Source organism: Pipistrellus kuhlii, unplaced genomic scaffold (genome assembly GCF_014108245.1).
Source record: "Pipistrellus kuhlii isolate mPipKuh1 unplaced genomic scaffold, mPipKuh1.p scaffold_m20_p_1, whole genome shotgun sequence".
Classification (NCBI taxonomy): domain Eukaryota; kingdom Metazoa; phylum Chordata; class Mammalia; order Chiroptera; family Vespertilionidae; genus Pipistrellus; species Pipistrellus kuhlii.
Genome location: NW_023425404.1, coordinates 147,479,163 through 147,495,953, shown reverse-complemented (window position 1 = coordinate 147,495,953; position 16,791 = coordinate 147,479,163). Strand labels below are relative to the sequence as shown.

The 16,791-nt window shown below is 38.2% G+C and overlaps 1 protein-coding gene across 5 annotated transcripts in view; it reads left to right on the top strand.

The window, feature by feature from the left end:
* Positions 1–16,791, top strand: part of ARHGAP24 (Rho GTPase activating protein 24) — a 431,485-nt gene that overhangs the window by 294,497 nt on the left and 120,197 nt on the right. Inside the window, exon 1 of one of the 5 annotated variants that reach the window (XM_045571041.1) lies at positions 7,635–7,795. The exons of the other annotated variants lie outside the window; for them this stretch is intronic. The gene's annotated coding sequence lies outside the window, so the exon portion shown is untranslated. Of the gene's footprint in view, positions 1–7,634; positions 7,796–16,791 lie in introns of those variants that run through there. 5 annotated transcript variants of the gene reach the window in all.

Below are 16,791 nucleotides of genomic sequence, written 5' to 3'. Positions count from 1 at the left end.
GTGTTTTGTTTTTTGTGTGTGTCCCCCCCCCCCCCCCCCCCAGAAAGGTCAGGAAGAAACTTCTGATGTCACATGGGTTTTTTTCATTCTCTTGTCCATTTTAGCCTAATTTGGGACCATGTAAATCAGAAAGGAAGACATTTAAGTAGCAGGGAATGATTGGTTTTATCATGAAAATGACCTCAATTGGGTGCCAGCAGATCCCTTGAAACGCTTCCTTCTGTTTCTAATATTGCTGACCATAACATTTAGAACTTTGGTGAGAAAGTGAAAACTAGTTTTAGGTAATATATCTTTTCATTAGAGAGAAATAGGGCTCAAGAACAGCAGGCCCTTTTCCACCTCAGTGAAATCTTTCTTCTGTTTGTTTTCTTCTCTGCAGCCAGTTAACAACATTTATTGATCCCCTGTGGTGGGTAGAGATGTTTATTGCCTCCAGTAGAGCCTCTGCTCACTTGTTCATTCCTAGCCTTCCCCTCTCTCTCTCAAGATGTCACAGTAGCCCTCTTCACAAGATATTGCCTGCCATTATATAGTTTCTTTTTTGTTGTTGTTTTAATGGGAAATGTCATGGGGCCTGAGGAGGAAAGTAGTCACCAGAAGAAATATTTTGAAAACCACTATTTAACCAGTTTGAAAGTTGTGCAACTCAAAGCTGCATGGAAATGGTTATAAATTCAGTTTTTTATACATCATTCCTTTATTTTTTGCTTTATGAATAAAATGTTGGTTTGACATGATGGTAATCCTATATATGCAAATTGATCGAACATCTGAACAACTGGTCACTATGATGTGCACTGACTACTAGGGAGCAGACGCTCAATGTAGGAGCTTCCCCCTGGTGGTCATGTGCTCAAGCAGGCGCTGCTCTGCCACAATCTGGGCTGACTGCTATCAAGCACAATGACCCACCTCTGCAGTCAGTGCTAAGGATGTCCAACTGCGACTTAGGCCCGTTCCCACTCCGCCATCATTTGAACATCCCTTGAGAGCTTCCAGACTGCGAAAGGGCACAGGCTGGGCTGAGGGACACCACCCCCCACCAGTGCACAAATGCACTCTAATATCTTTATATTGTGTTATTATTTATACTTGACTAGCCACAAAAATCATGGAGTTCATTTCCAAATGAATGTAACACCAAATTCATAAAATTTAGTATAGATTATCATAAAAATAACTCATTAGATTCTCAGTTTATATGGCATTTCAACATCCAATCTGATTTAAGAATCATTTGATGGGTAGGGCAAATGAGAAAGAGGGAGAAGTGATTCCCCAAGGGTTGCTCAGTTGTTAAGTGGTAGAGTCCACCTGACCCCATGCCAGGTCTCTTTCCACCAAAAAAGGATATCTCTCCATTTGCTGCTGATCCTTGGAGGTACTTTAGATTCTCCTTATTTCTCTAATTCCCCTTGCAAACTGGCAATAGTAGAGAAAAGCAAAGTAAATAAAAATATATTAGTGCAATGTGATTCTAGTGTTAAGGAAGTTCCTGTGCATATGCAGATTTTATGCCCTTGTGACCTATTTTGTTGTAGACTTATTGAATGGAAATACCACTTTGTGTTTGAATTTAATTCCTTAAAAGTTCTTTGTTGAAATAGTAGAAGTAAGTTCAGTTTAGGAAAGCAAGCTTAAAGCAAGCTTCAAAGAATCCACACATGTAATTTATCAAGTAAAAATTACATTGGGTTCTTTGAGTAAAATATATGTTTTGGTAAACAAACTGTATAAGTAGTTATTTAGAGCTTACCAGTAGTTATTTAGAACTTATCAGAACTTATCATATATAAATGAAACATAAGATCGGCATCACCTATATTTAGTGTGTTATTGAGATAAAATATTTGTTGTTTGTCCTTGTTCTAGGGATAAGGAGAAACATGGTTAAAAAATTTGTACAAACAACTTAGACCAACAGAACACAGAAAATTGGTATGTGGATTAAAATATCCAACACAATCTATAACAAATAATTATAAATGTACTTACTCACCCATTCTCCATCCCATAAAGAGATGCTGTAAAATAATGTATGCTAAATTTTTGGCACCTAAAAAACAAAGCTCTTAATTAGAATATACTTTTTTGTCCTAGTGATTCTTTTTCTAGAAATTTATTCTAAGAGAAGACTTCGAAAAAAGAAATCTACAGAAAAACATATTTTGTATATAATAGTGTCATTTTACTAGAAAAACTGGTAACAAAATTTGAGCCCAACTATAGAAGAATGAATAAATAACCTATATCATATAACTCAAAATAAATATGCAGGCATTTACAAATAACAAATATAGTAATGATTTTATTTATATATCTTTCAGTTTACAAAGTTTTTTTTCCAAAATATTATTTTAATAATACAAGGCAAATGCTTATAAACGAATCAAATGATATCATAAATATATATGTGTAGGAACTATGACTACAATCATAAAACTCTACACATGGATAAGTCTTGGAATACATATCTATCCTATATAATAAATAAGTAATATGCAAATTGACCATCACTCCAACACACAATATGACTACCCCCATGTGGTCAAAGATGGCCACCCCAATGTGGACACAAGATGGCCAACAGTGGAGGGCAGTTGTGGGTGATCAGGCCAGCAGGGAGAGCAGTTGGAGATGATCAGGCCTGTAGGTAAGGGCAGTTAGGGGCAACCAGGCCTGCAGGGGAAGGCAGTTGGGAATGACAAGGCTTGCAGGGAAGGGCAGTTAGGGGCAATCATGCCAGCAGGAGAGCAGTTAAGTATCCATCGGGCTGGCAGGGGAGTGGTTAGAGAGTGATCAGGATTCACTTGATGGAAAAGAGGAGCACCCTTGTTGCTATGTGTTCCCAGCTTCCCAAAGGAGCTCTTACTGAAGGACTCTGGGTGAACATAGTGAGGCTGTGATCACCAGTCTCAGGGGCCAGGTGGCTGAGAGCCCTTTGTGCAGACTACCTGCTCATGATGTTCTGTGGTGCTGTGAAGGGTGGCAATTACACTGTAAGGTTATATTTTTACAAAACTTTAAAAGATCTCAGTGATCCTGACTGTACATGTTTTTGTTTTTAAATCTCACTTGGTATTTTTCCATTGGTTTTTAGAAACAGTAGAAGAGAAAGGGAAAGCCAGAGAGAAAGTGAGAGAAAAACATCCCTTGGTTGCCCCTCAATAGTTCTGACCAGGGAAAGGGCTGGGAAGGAGCCTAAAACAGAGGTACACGCCCTTGACTGGAATCAAACCCAGGACCTTTTGGTCCACAGATCAATGCTCTATCCACTGAGCAAAACCAATGAGGGCCTGACTGTACATTTTTATATCATTTTAAATGCCCAGAAATCCCTTTCTCTGATTCAGAAGGGATAATCTTCAGCTTTCCCTCTCCACCTTATTTATACTCCTAAGTACTTCTTTTTCTAAACCACTCAAAGGTATTTAGGAAAACTTTCAGGGAAACCAGGAGAGTGGTTCTTCACATCTTAGAGTAAGAAAGGCATTAATAGATCTTCTTGCAAACAAAAAATATAATCACCATCCAGTAAAAAAGCAGTTATCTTTTAAGATACAGTAAATTATGACTGCACAGGAAATGTTCAGTTCCATGATCTTAACTATATAAAGATTAGAAGTCACATATCTTTAAGCATCCATACAATGTGGCTGGAATGCTAAAAGCTTGCACATTTCAGATTACTCTAAATTTTTCCCTAAAGACCTTCAATGTTTGAACAGTATTTGCTTTCCATGGCTTATAGATATTACCATGGGAGTTGTTTCTAAGGCCTAAGAAAAGGGAGCGGCAAGGGAAAATGTGTTAGAAAAACACCTTTTCTCATTAGATTACAAACCAGAAACAGTTCTTTCCTACTCATCCGGGAACCCAGTTCCACCCTAAGTGGAAAGATTCAAAGGATTTCAGGCAGGAGTGCCTTGAATATCTGTGGTAAACACGGTCATTAAGACAATCTAGAAGATATTATCAGTGGACAAGATAGCAAGAACCAAATAGGAAATCAAGACATTGATCTCCACCAGATCACTAATGGTAACCCCTGCTTTCACATGCTTTCTTCTTACTACGTTTAAACTTCAGTGTAAGTGTTCTTGGTGTGTTGTTGCTGTTGTTTTAATACATGTTCCTGAAATGAGGCTCTTAAAATCCTTCAGAAAGGGAGGAGGCCTGTGCTCTCGTTTTCTGTGGTGAAATTGTACTCAGGAGACACGAGCTGCCATGTTTGAAAAACACAGCACCTTAATGGGCCAGAATAATAATTTGAAGAAAGTGCCCCAAACTATACTTTAATTTTTATCATTTCTGACTTGAGAGATGATTGAAAGCATAGTGCAATAATGTCTAATAAAAATAAAACACACACACACACACACACACACACACACACACACAAACCAAGCAAATAAACAAACAAACAAAAACAAAGACTGTGGTTGTTTTTCCATCCTTTCTGCATTCAGGAATAACATGAATTTGGGAATGAGAGAAGCAGCTTTTCCACTTTGCTGTATGTTATGTATGTCATTGCAGATGGACTCTTTTTTATTTTACTTGTTATTGTTAAATGTGATGCCACTAGAACAGGTGGGTTGTAGTGAGGGTCAAAATGCATATTCTAAGCCAAAGGAGCAATGAATTGAACACCAATAGCTGAAGGCCCTTCACCTCCTTTTATGAGGGTTGACTAGTTATTGATTATACTGCTAGTGTTCGGGGGGGGGGGGTTTCATTCACAATTTGACATGGAAACTTGAGATTAAAGTATGCATATTTATTCTTTTTATCCACTATATATTTTGATGTATCACTAACTTAGTCAATGGTCCAAATACCAGTACAAACCTCTTTTTTAATAAACATTTCTGAAACAAACCATTTTTCTCTGCAAGAGTTCCAAATTTGTGAATTTCTTTCTAAGGCTAGGTTTGGGGAGGATGAGGAGGGAGATCTCATGAAGGAATTTTGGATGGTGCACTTTGCAGGTGGGAATGTTAAAAGCAGAAGCAAGTTATGATCAAAGAATGGTACTCTCTGAAAAGACTGCCAAACTATGGAAAAAGGAGATTGAATGAAGAAATAGAGAATTGGCTATGAATCAGACTGCTGGCTTGCAGATACCATTCCAAAGTTACTCTTATAACTGGGAATGCCGCCGGGAAAGGGGAAAGCAGACACGTGTACCATGTAGGGAGCAGTCAGACTCTGCCTCCAGCTTTCCAATAACGTTGCAAGAAAGAACCTGGCATTTTATTGACATCCTCAGACCTAGAGGTCTGAAAATTGTGACTCCTCTACTGTACTCCAAATATGGTTTTATAAAAAAAAAAATGCCTTCTCTGCTACATTTAAGGGCAGGAGATTGCCTCGCTTCCTATGGACATTCCTAAGCATCTAGTTATTTGAACAAATTGAAATAAAATAATGCATTGAGTGTATGTTGGAAAACAGGTATTCTGCCATAGAGAAAGACCTCTGAATTCACTTCTATTTGATGTTAAAGAACTATTGGCACATATTAACAAAATTGGTGTGGATTTTTTTTTGTTTGCTAGTTTTATCTTAAAACAACTTTATTGTTTTTTGAAAGAACAAAGTATGTCTTTTTTTCTTTTCTAAAAATTTCTGCATTCTATAAAGGTTAACATGCAGTAAATAATCTCAAAGGATTTCTTGCTACTTGCATTCTTGCCTTTCCTCCCCCCAACTATTTAAAAATCAAACCTTATTCATTTTCTGTCTGAGAAAGTTATACTTCAACACATTTGCTCTGAATATAGGACTCTAGGCCATACTTGATTGTAATTCGAGCTCTACCGTTTTTGTGGTAACAGTGTGCAAGCTGATTTTTCTCACTATGAAATGGCAATAATTTCAGCGACCTGGTGTGGTTACCGTGAGGATTAGCTGAGGTAACATCCAGGACGCTCCAGCCCTGTCTGTTTTAGGAGACAGGTTCTCACATTGTGAGTCCCTTTCCTGTTCCCCACTGGTCTCCCTTCTCTTTCCTGCTCCCACCCCCACCAGAAACAACCTAATATCTGAATAATGCATCCATAATTGCAGGAACATTAGCCTGCATGCCCAGAAGCATTTGTTACTGAATTAATTTAGCAGTGAATTTGGCATTCTATCCCCAAACTTTCCCCTTTGTTAATCCCTGTGGGGAAGCTCCTCAAACCCAGGAGTGCTGGGGACACCGGCCTAACTGTGAAACAGCCAGAACCCTGAGCTGTTTCTACCAGAGTTTCAGCTGGTCTGTCTCTGCCTCAGAGAGCAGGTGGAACGCACATTGCTCACTGACTGACTGGCCATGTGCTTGCTGCCATCCAGATCCACCACAAGGAGGACAGCAGTGCAGTAAAATCTCGCACTCTTATTTATAGCCCATTTGAAGCAAACACTGTTATGAAGCCGAGTCCTCTTGAAAACACAGAAAATAACTCAGTAGTCCCAGTATTAACTAGGACAATGGAAGGCAGGAAAGTATAGTAAGTCCTTTTTTCCCCTGGCACTCCAATTTTCGAAGTACTATCTCCTATACATTATTCTATTCACCCTCACACCAACCCATGATGTAGACAGAGCAGACACTAGTAATGAATCCCCATTTTGTAGATTATAAAATTAATACACATGGAAGTAGATTAATTGCTCAAATCACAGGTCTAGTGAACAGTGGTGGTTGGAGGAAGAGAGAGGAAAGGAACTGAAAGTTAGAATAATTTCCTGTTAAAGCTGTGGATCTAAATATAGGTAGATAATTAAATACCTGTAAGAAAAAAACATATATAGCTAACAGAAATAATGTTTTGCAATATACTTGCAAACTTAAAAATTGTTACTTCCCTGCTTTTGATGGGAAAACCAAAATATGGAAAGTAAGACCCTAGAGAGACTCTACAGGGAAACATTTATACACATGTTTATATCTGTCTGTAACATGTACATGCTGAATGATTATATTTTCGACAAGAAATGCCTTCTTGAAACCTCTCCAAATTAAATGTGTAGAAGTCAAGACTGATCTTGAAAAAATGCGAGGAATTTTTATGAGAAATTGTAATTGATTCTGACAGTCATCTATGAAATAAATACAATAAATGCTATCTTTTTAATATGGGGTGGTGTTTGCATAATTCTAGTATGTACACAAAAAGCAAGACTTCAATAATATGAATTAGTTTATAGAGCAGAAACAATTTTGCTCTTAAAAGAATTATTTTATTTCGATTTTGGCAAATACTCAATTTTCTAAGACCTTTCTTTATGCCTTGTTTCCTAGAAAAGGCTTGCAAATGTTTTAGCTTAAGAAGGATGTCTGGGCAATTAGAATGGCTTGTAGGAGTATGTGGGGGGGGGGGCGGGGAGAAAGAGATTGGCTCAGTGCCACAAAATTTACTGCTTCTCTGATAATTGTCACAGCTGTGATTTATGGAGTTTGGAATGTCTTGAAAGGCAAGGTGTGTGGAGTTTAGGGTCTTCCCTTGCTGATCCCTCCTCTTCCTCTTCCTCATACACCCCTTTTGCCTGTGTTCACCTTGTGGTGACCTTGCAGGGCTCAGCATTTTTACCTGAGCTCAGTAGCTGGGGTGAGGGCCGTGGTTTCCATTCCTGGGTGATGGAGTCATGGGAGAAACTGCAGCGAACCAGCAGAGGGTAGGACCCGAGCCTGCTGGGCTCAAATGTGCTTTAAGCAGCTCAGGACAGAGCAGCTGCTCTGTCTCCCAGCCTGCAAGTGCAGCCTGCATTTGTCACTGACCACTGGAGTGTGTGTTTGTGCAAGGTGAGAGCTGGGTGCTTTCTCGTTAATTTGGAGACAAACTGCCAGGTATTGCTGTTGATTGTGTTTGATGGTTTGGGGATATGTTTATCACCACAAATTCAGGTCCCAGACTGTGTGTGCTGTTATTTATGCCCTTGTTTGCTGACGTGATCCATTCCTCTTTCCATTGTGTCAAATCATGGCAGTGGATTGGATATCTGCTCCTCTTAAGCTGAAATGTGATCAGTTTGGTGCCGTTTTCTTGGATTCTTTCATTAATTGCTGCTGCCAAATGATGTAGCTGTTCATATGCAGGATACTAGTGCTGACTTGAAAGCATATGGCAACTGCTTTAGATGTAAATCTGAATTGCTAGATTTTTGGAGTATTTGCTGTGGTATGTTGTTTGTTCACCCACATATTAGTGTTTGAAACTTTGGAGAGAGGGGAATGCTTTAGGTTCTGTGTTTTTGCTTATCAAAACAGAAACTTCTGTTAGGCCATTGTGTGTGTGTATGTGTGTGTGTGTGTGTGTGTATGTTTAAAAAGAAAACACACAACTTTTTGAAACCAAAAGAAGACAAAATAATATTTTGCTATCTTTTGATATACTTATAATTACTCTGTTATTAGCATATTTGAATTTGGAACTCCACATGTTGTGTGCACAAGGACAGTACAGCTGCAGCGTGCACCAGGCACGTGGGAACATAGGTGTGTACTCATGATCAGCACAGCAGGATTTCAGAATGTGCCCAGGGTAACCCGGCTGGCCTTACTCCTGCCACTGTTTTGTATATTACCTACTGAACTGAACCTGCACAAAATATAAGCAATACATTGTATTGTTGTGTCTAAGTAAATATATAGGAGATTTGTATTCATAAAGCACATGCTTAGAAAAGAGAAACGTATTTGGTATAAATGGGTCAGAAAAAAGTTCAAAAAGCTATCAAATTTTAGATGGAAGGAAAATATAATATGCTAATATGAGGAATAATTATGATGGAATACCGAACAGTCCTTCAGCTGTTCAAATTTTAGAACTAAAGAAAGAACAATAGCATATTTAAGAAAATTCAGAGTCAGCAGAAATGAAGCCAAGACAAAAAGTCTTAATAAAACACATTGTCAACCTGCAGAAAGTACTTATCTGTCTCAATTAAGTTGAATTGTTTCCAAGATTGATAAAGTTAGAATTTTTTTTAAAATGTCCATTTATAAGTTGGTCTTCATTTGGGCAGCTTTTGAAAACTAATCAGGTAAAATAAGTTATATTCAAATGCAGTGAACATTGAAATTGTTCAAAACATTTACCAACTAACATACAATGTCTAAGTTGTTTGTCATGCTTTGGAAGGATGTCAGTTTAGAAAGAAGAGTCTAATGTTCGAAACTAGAATGTCACCCTTTGCTACATACCCTCAGACTGCTAATTCCTTGGATACCCTCCTCATGGTTCCTTGTTTTCAGACTCTGTTAAACACTGGGGAATGGTGAGCAGGAAATACCCACCTCCAACCCTGTCACATTTTCTTTGCAAGTTAAGAACAGTAATAGTTTTTGGAAAAGATGTGTAACTTGAGAGGCGTACAAAGGATGGGTGGTTGGCCTGTTTCTATTGGAACCTGTACTGCCTTGGTTTGCTGCTGCCATGACCTAACATTGGCCATGTCTTTCTGAGGGTGTGTCATGACTTGGTCACCATGACTGGAATGACGTAATGGAGGGCCTCTGAGCCCTGTTTTATAAACACAAGAATATCCACCTCTCAGTGATGATTGTGATCCAAGGTGGTGTCCCTCTGCACCCATGATTACCTTCTGTGTAGAAAGACTAGAAACTTAACCATCTATTTGATGAACCATGTCCATGAAAACAGCCAAGAAAAGCCTTGAATTGTGTCTGTGTTTATTCTTTAGATAACTAGCTTACTGCGACATGCAAAGAGGTTTAAAAAGGTTTAAAGATTATAGGTACTGACCTCAAAGCACATGCCAGTCTGTTCAAACACATTTAATTCTATGCAATTAAACTTCCTAGTTAAAGGAAAAGATTAGCTTTTATTTATGTAGTTGATAAGTATCTCTTTTTTAAAAGTGTAAACTTCTTCACACAATGTGTTCTCTCTCCCTTTCTTTCTTCTTATTCTAGAATTTCAATTTACTAAATCCCTAATTTACTGAACCTGCTTTCTTTAGACCTACACTCAATCTCTTCAGCCTGGGCAAGAAAGCAGTTGTGATTTGTCACTTGGGACTGGGAAAAGACCCACATCCCTTAAAATCAAGAGATCACTGCCCCTTCTGTGAGCAGATAAGTGGGTTTGTTAGTGGGGAAAAAATGGGTAAATGGCTCCCAGGCAGGGGATGGTCTTGTCTATTTCACCTAGCATTTCTGTTCATGCTTCTTACTATCTAGTTTCTAACTAGGCTTGGAAATCATTAGCAACAATTGTTTACATATGCTGACATAGTTACGCTTTCACAAAGACATTTGATAAATTGAGGTTAAATATGCTTATAGTGTGTGGGATTGGCTTAAAGCAATCTTTTCTGTTTCTTTACCTTAGCAATAAGATTAATAAGGTTGTATTTTTGTTGTTGTTGTTGTTGTTGTTGTTGTTGTTGTTTTGTGTGTATGTGTTTTTTCCTACTAACTCCTCCGAAAGTAGTGTAGATTTAGATGAAGTAATGGGCACTCACACAGTTTTATCTATTACTTCCGGATTCCAGATTCCTTAAAGCAGGCCTGAGTTTTTTGGGGCAGGGAACATGAAAGACAAGTTGTGTGATATGACAGTTCTTCTGTAGGATATCCCTCTGAGGCCAGTCATTGGGTTATTTAATGGACCAATGGGCTGTAAGACCTTGGCAGCAGGAGTGGGAGCAGAAGGCAGCAGGTGATTTTCCATTGGAGACAGAGACTAAAAGGCATTTCTGTAAGGCTACTCAAGCAGTCTGCTTCATTTGCCCAGAATCCAGTGTGTCTTCTAAGAAAATGGAATAGTGTTGCAAGATGGAACCAGATCATGACCATCTGTTGTCTTAGGCCACCACAGGAAGTGCTAACCAAAATAATTTATCTCACTTATTTTTACAACCAATACAATTCCTATTTTTTAAAAACTTTAAATCATTTATCAATATATTGGGTAAACTTCAAATTTGATTCCATTGTCTACCCAGGTTTCCTCTAATAGCTATCTCCTATCACACACAGCAAATAATTTTTTAAAATACTAATATTGAATTAAATTCTTTACATTTTAATGGCCAAATGATTCTCATAAGTATGCAATTCAAATAGTCACTTTAAGACAACCTCATTGCAATTTCCAAATATTTATAATGGCTAAGAAACTATCAGCAGGAAGTTATTTTGAAGTTTTCTATAGCATACTAGATTTTATGGAATATTTAAGAATTCTACTTCAACTTATCAAAATCCTTAAGAAGAGACTTTTATATGTTCTCTTCTGATGGAATATTTTAACGATCAGCGTGCTTTGACTATTTTGTTAATAAATTATAAAACTAACTGGAGGCTGTCCCTTCTCCAACATCTATTATTTTATAGAATGAGTTTCACTTGACGAAGGACTCTTATAAAAGCACATTGAAGTGTTAATAGAAGTTATTTTGCACCTTTGACAGTGTCTCCTTTTCTTTATGCTTATGGAAGAACTATGTTTTTAAATGATAGGTTTTATTATTCTTCAGGTAGCGTGAGACCAACAGATCAAGAGATGATTCCCAATGAAAAAGGTTGTTACTCACAGTTTCCAGGAGGAGGGGCATGTCCTGCCACAAAGGGGTCACGTGGGAGTGCGATGTTTGGTCAGAGGGAAGGGGCAAATGTAGGTCAGAGCTTTTATTGTAGTTCCCTCAAGAAGGAACAGGCAGGGAAGGGTGGGCAGGTTTACGAGTGGCCAGTTTGAGCAGGCTCTAGGTAGGACATTATGGGCCTTCTCTTGTTTCCTGGATACCTGGCCTCTAGGTGTGCAGAGCAGATGGCAAGTGGCGTGTGAGAGCCAGATGAAGAATAGTTAGGGTATGAGGCTATCTGTTTATTTGTACATAAAAGGCATGCTCCTAGGCGAGTCTTTGCTATCTTTAGGAATTGGCTAGCCCTGGGAGGGCCAGCCTTGCCAGGGTCAGCAAGACTGGAGATGTCAAAGCATCATAAATGCGGAAAATAAAAAGGCCTGAGTAACCTAAATGAACACACCCAAATAGGAACAGACTACTTAGCATCATCTTGTCAAGTGTGGTGTTCACCTGGTTAGTCCACTATGGACCACAGTCTCTGGTCACCAAAGGCTCCCAGTGATCCAGGTACCCCTCCTACTAAACTACAGGAAGGTTTTTGTTTCCTTTGTTTCCGGTTTTTAAATTCAGTACTTTAACAACAACAGGATTGACCATCATCAAATAAATCCTCTGCTGAATAACAAAGTACATGTTACTTGTCCCACACACCTGTGTGCCATTTGATTGAGACACTGGCAATAAATGCTTGCACATTTGTGCTCATGTAAAACCCTCATTGGACTAGAATTATTAAAGGAATTTTCTCTTTGGGCATTCACTGTTAACCTTTGGTTTGAATCATCAGGCATTAGTTAATAAATAATTGTTAAATGAACAAATAAATTATGAAATCAACCGTACTCATTGGCAGAATTTTCTTCACATCCCTTAAGAGTTTTTTGTCCTGTTTCCAGTCTGATGTTCCTATTAAAGAAGTTCAGAAGAGTAAAATACATTGGTTATTTTGCTTAAACAAAAGCTGATCTATTATTGAAAAACAGCCATAAACAACCATGCCCATACAAGCAAACATAAAATGTGGCAAGAAACATTCACAAATTAGGTAGCAGTTCAGTTTCAGCCTAACTGGCAAAACTGTCATTCATAATGTCCCTATTCCTGGAGTCAGTAGCAATGTACAGAGGGGTCAAAAAACCTTTATAGCCAAATAGAATAATTGACTTATGAAATTAGAATATATGAGCATGTGTTGAAAATAACCCCTTATTCAAGGCAGAAGAAGCCTCAGAAATATGGCGTTTTCCCCTTTCTCCTTTTCACTTTTAAACATTTAGGAAAGGAGAAAGCATATAGTGTTTCAAAGGGCATGGGTTCTTTAACTCTCCCTATTTAGTTTCTTCACTTCAGTTATTCAAGTTTCCCATAGGATCTGTGATAAGCATGGAACTAACTTTGAAACAATGGGGGAAGGATGTTTGAGTAGCTAATAGGTATTGATACAACTAGATATCCATTTGGGGGGGGGCGGGGGGAGCTGATCCCTTACACTGGATTAAATTCTAAAGGAGTTGAATGAGGATTTAGATGTAAAACATGAAATTGCATGTGTGCGTGAAGAGGGCTTTGGTGTGCTAACTCGCACGGAGTTGATGCTGTCTGCCCTCACCATGTCACAAGGCAGCAGGAGTAGGTATGAAAATGGCATCCCCTTGCCTTAGAGGGGCGTGGGCTGGTGGCAGTTATGGCAGTGGTTGTAGCAGAAGGAAGATGTCCAAACTGGTCCTTTCTTGAGATGAAGGTACCAATTGGTAGTCAACGAGTAGTCACGGGTATGTAAAGTACAGCATAGGGAATAGTCAATGCTGCAGGTGGGCTCTGGAAACATCAGGCAGAGCCCTTTATAAAGTATATGATTGTCTAACCCCTGTGCAGTCCACCTGAAACACATGCAAAATATCACTGACAGTAAACCTTAATTGAAAAACAAAAATTAAAAATAAACTACAACAAAGCAGTGGTTCTTTCTCTGTACCATCAGCCCCATCATCATCTATGTTCTGGGCGGCTAAGCTCCTGAGATAAAGGCAAGAAGGTATGAATGCCCACCCCTAATTTCTTTATTTAATGTAAAGCCAATGCTTTGTTTTTATTCTGTGGCCAGACTAGCGTGAAGGGGAAATTATAGATTGATTTCTCGCTCTTATGTTCCCGGATTCCTGAATCTGACACTTGACTGAGGCCTCAGAGTGGCATCCCTCTCTGGCATCTGCAGGGTCTGGTCTGTGATTTGCGTCGGTGAGACAAGGGGCTGAGACACTGTCAGCTGTGCGCTGGCCATTCTGAAGCGTTATCATAGGAGATTGGACCGATTCCAAAAGCTCTCGAGGGGCGTGTGGGTGGTGAGGAACGGAAGGGATTCAGCTAGAAAGTTTTTTCTTTAGGGCCTGTGGATTCTCTCTTCTTTTTCACTTCCTATTGCGCTACTTAAATTCTTTATCTTGGAATGCCTCCCCTCCCGTGACCTCTCATACCGCCTCACACTGTCCTTTGACCCGAATAAAAGAAGCACTTATGTCACTTACGCTAGGATTCTCAGACTGGCAGGTTGTTTGGAGCGATGTGCAATGTTCCTAGCAACAGATTAAGGCAAGTCCACAGCACTTCAAAGCCTGCAGGCATTGAAAAATCACAGAGGACTATGCAGTTATATTTGGAACTTCTGCTTTATGGATTTGTATTAGCTAAAAAATCCAGAAAAGTTTTTAAGCGTTTTTTTTTTTTTTGTTTTTTTTTTGGTTTATTTTTAATAGAAACTTGGAAGGTATAAGCCGTTTCTAAAACAGTCGTGATGAATTTGGTCAGGGCACTGAGAATGCATGCCAAATGTGTCTATGCTGAAATGGGAAAGTAGGGCATTTAAAGTTCACTGGCAGTCACAGGAAGGTGATTTTAATTATCAGGACTATTTTATATTCATTAAGGATACAGGCACTAGGACCAGTCTAACAAGTTTTTTAAATCCACAAACAAGTTGTTTGACTATGGAAGTTATTTAACTTTTTAAGCCAGAGTTTTTATATCAATAATAGTATCATAAATCACACATTTGGAGGTGAAAAATGATAAGATATGTATATAGGCTTACCTATATAAGCTAATCAATATAGGTTGTGAATAGAGCTATTTTAGCAAATGGGATTGCCATGATTTTGTGGATGAGTGCATGAGTTTTTTTTCTACATCAGGCAAAAGGATAAAGTTGGAGGAAATTATCAGACAAAACAAGGAAAAATAATAAGAGATAAAACAGAGTAAATCTGACTGTCACAGAAGGAAAATCTGATTATCATTATATATAACTTTCGTCCATGAGGCCTAACATAATATCTCACTCATAATAGGTGCTTAATTATGCTCGAAGAATGAATGGATAAAGGAAAGAATTAAATAATAACAGTAATGATGGAGGGAACTGGAAAGGTACATAAAAATACTTAAAAATACCTCTAAGATGTTCTAACTGAGATACACTGTGTTGGTCAGATTTATCTGTTATAGTCAAAACAGAAAACAAAAGACAAAAACAAGACAACTAACTAAGAAGAACAGATATTTTGGTTTTATAGTATGTATAAAGATAGAAACATCAATGATGAGAGAGAGTCATTGAATGACTGCCTCCTGTGTGCCCTACACTGGGAATGGAACCCACAACCCCAGTGTGTGCCCTTGCAAGAATCGAACCTTGGACCTATTTAGTCCACGGGCCAATGCTCTATCCACTGAGCCAAACTAGCTAGGGCAATACAGTATGTTCTTTAGCTCAGTCCATAGATGGGGTAGAGTGAGAACCAGTGTTCTTTGGACACAGAAAGAAATGACACACCAATCAACTCTAAGAGATAGAGCTGTATCAAGTCAGCATGGTTTCTGGTAAAAGTTAAAAGGTGAACTCAGAACTTAAACTGGAAAGAACATCAATCTTAAAATAAATAAATAAATAAATAAATAAATAAATACATACATACATACATACATAATATCCTAATGGGATGAGGGCCTTTGGCATTTGGTGAGGGGCAAACATTTATTAGCTCTCGCTTTGCTTTATTTAGTTTCCTATCATTAAGTACCAATAACTCCCTCCATTTATTGTGGAAACTCAAACACTCCTATCATTTCTACACTTTTTCAAACACCTCTCCAGAGAGTGGAACCACCCCCCCAGTTGGGAACCATAGAGAGTATAAAAAATAAGATGAACTATATTCAAAAGAAATCTAATGGCTAGGGGTCACAATCAAGAACTAACAATCAAGAACTTGACTTTCATGGAACTTGTAAGCATGACTTTCTACTCTTCTAAAGTGGAACAAAGATCTATAATACCTTGTAACTAATTTGTCCTTTTACTAAAGAATGTGTTTGGATCATGTTTGGTGTGAGGGTGATTTATAGGGATACTAGTGAGTGAGTTTAGCTTATTTCATTCTTGCCTACACCCTCACATATAAATCAGTGTAAGCTGTTTTTTTAATGCTTATGTTCATTGCAAGCTTAATAACTCTCATAATGTGAAGGATTTTATAGAAAAATGCCTCTGAAAAGAAAAGCAGTCAGTACGGCAGCTAATGATGCACAAAGGATGAGCCGAGGTAAATTCAATGGGAATTCACAATCACAGTGTTGAATAAATCATGGAATGCAAACTTGGCAGTATTGGTCATCTCTGTCAAAGTAAATCCATCAAATGTGTGGTGAGACAACAACACAGTGATTTCTTAAATTGTTTCAATGCCTTTATAACTTACTATAGGCCTGTATTTTCAAAATTATTAAGAAGCCACCCCAAGTTTTTAGCCTTCCGTTTTTTCCCGAAGGAAAAAAAAAAATAAAATAAATAAATATATATATATATATATATATATATATATATATATATATATATATATATATATATATTCTATAGAAGTATTTTAGAATTTAGAGATTCACAACAATGTCAAGATATTGATAGATCCCTTGAGATTATTCGGAGTCAACTTTCTTGACTTCTAAGGGGCATTAACAATAGATACCATGAACAGAACACTTAACTTATTTAGTGATCAACACCTATAGGACCAACCCAGGCTTTCATCTTAGGCAACCCTGAAAAACATGACCTACCCCTCTGTGTCACCTTATCTGTGTGTAGGATGTTGGCCTCATATTCCTCACATGGTCCTAAATTTTGGGATGCAC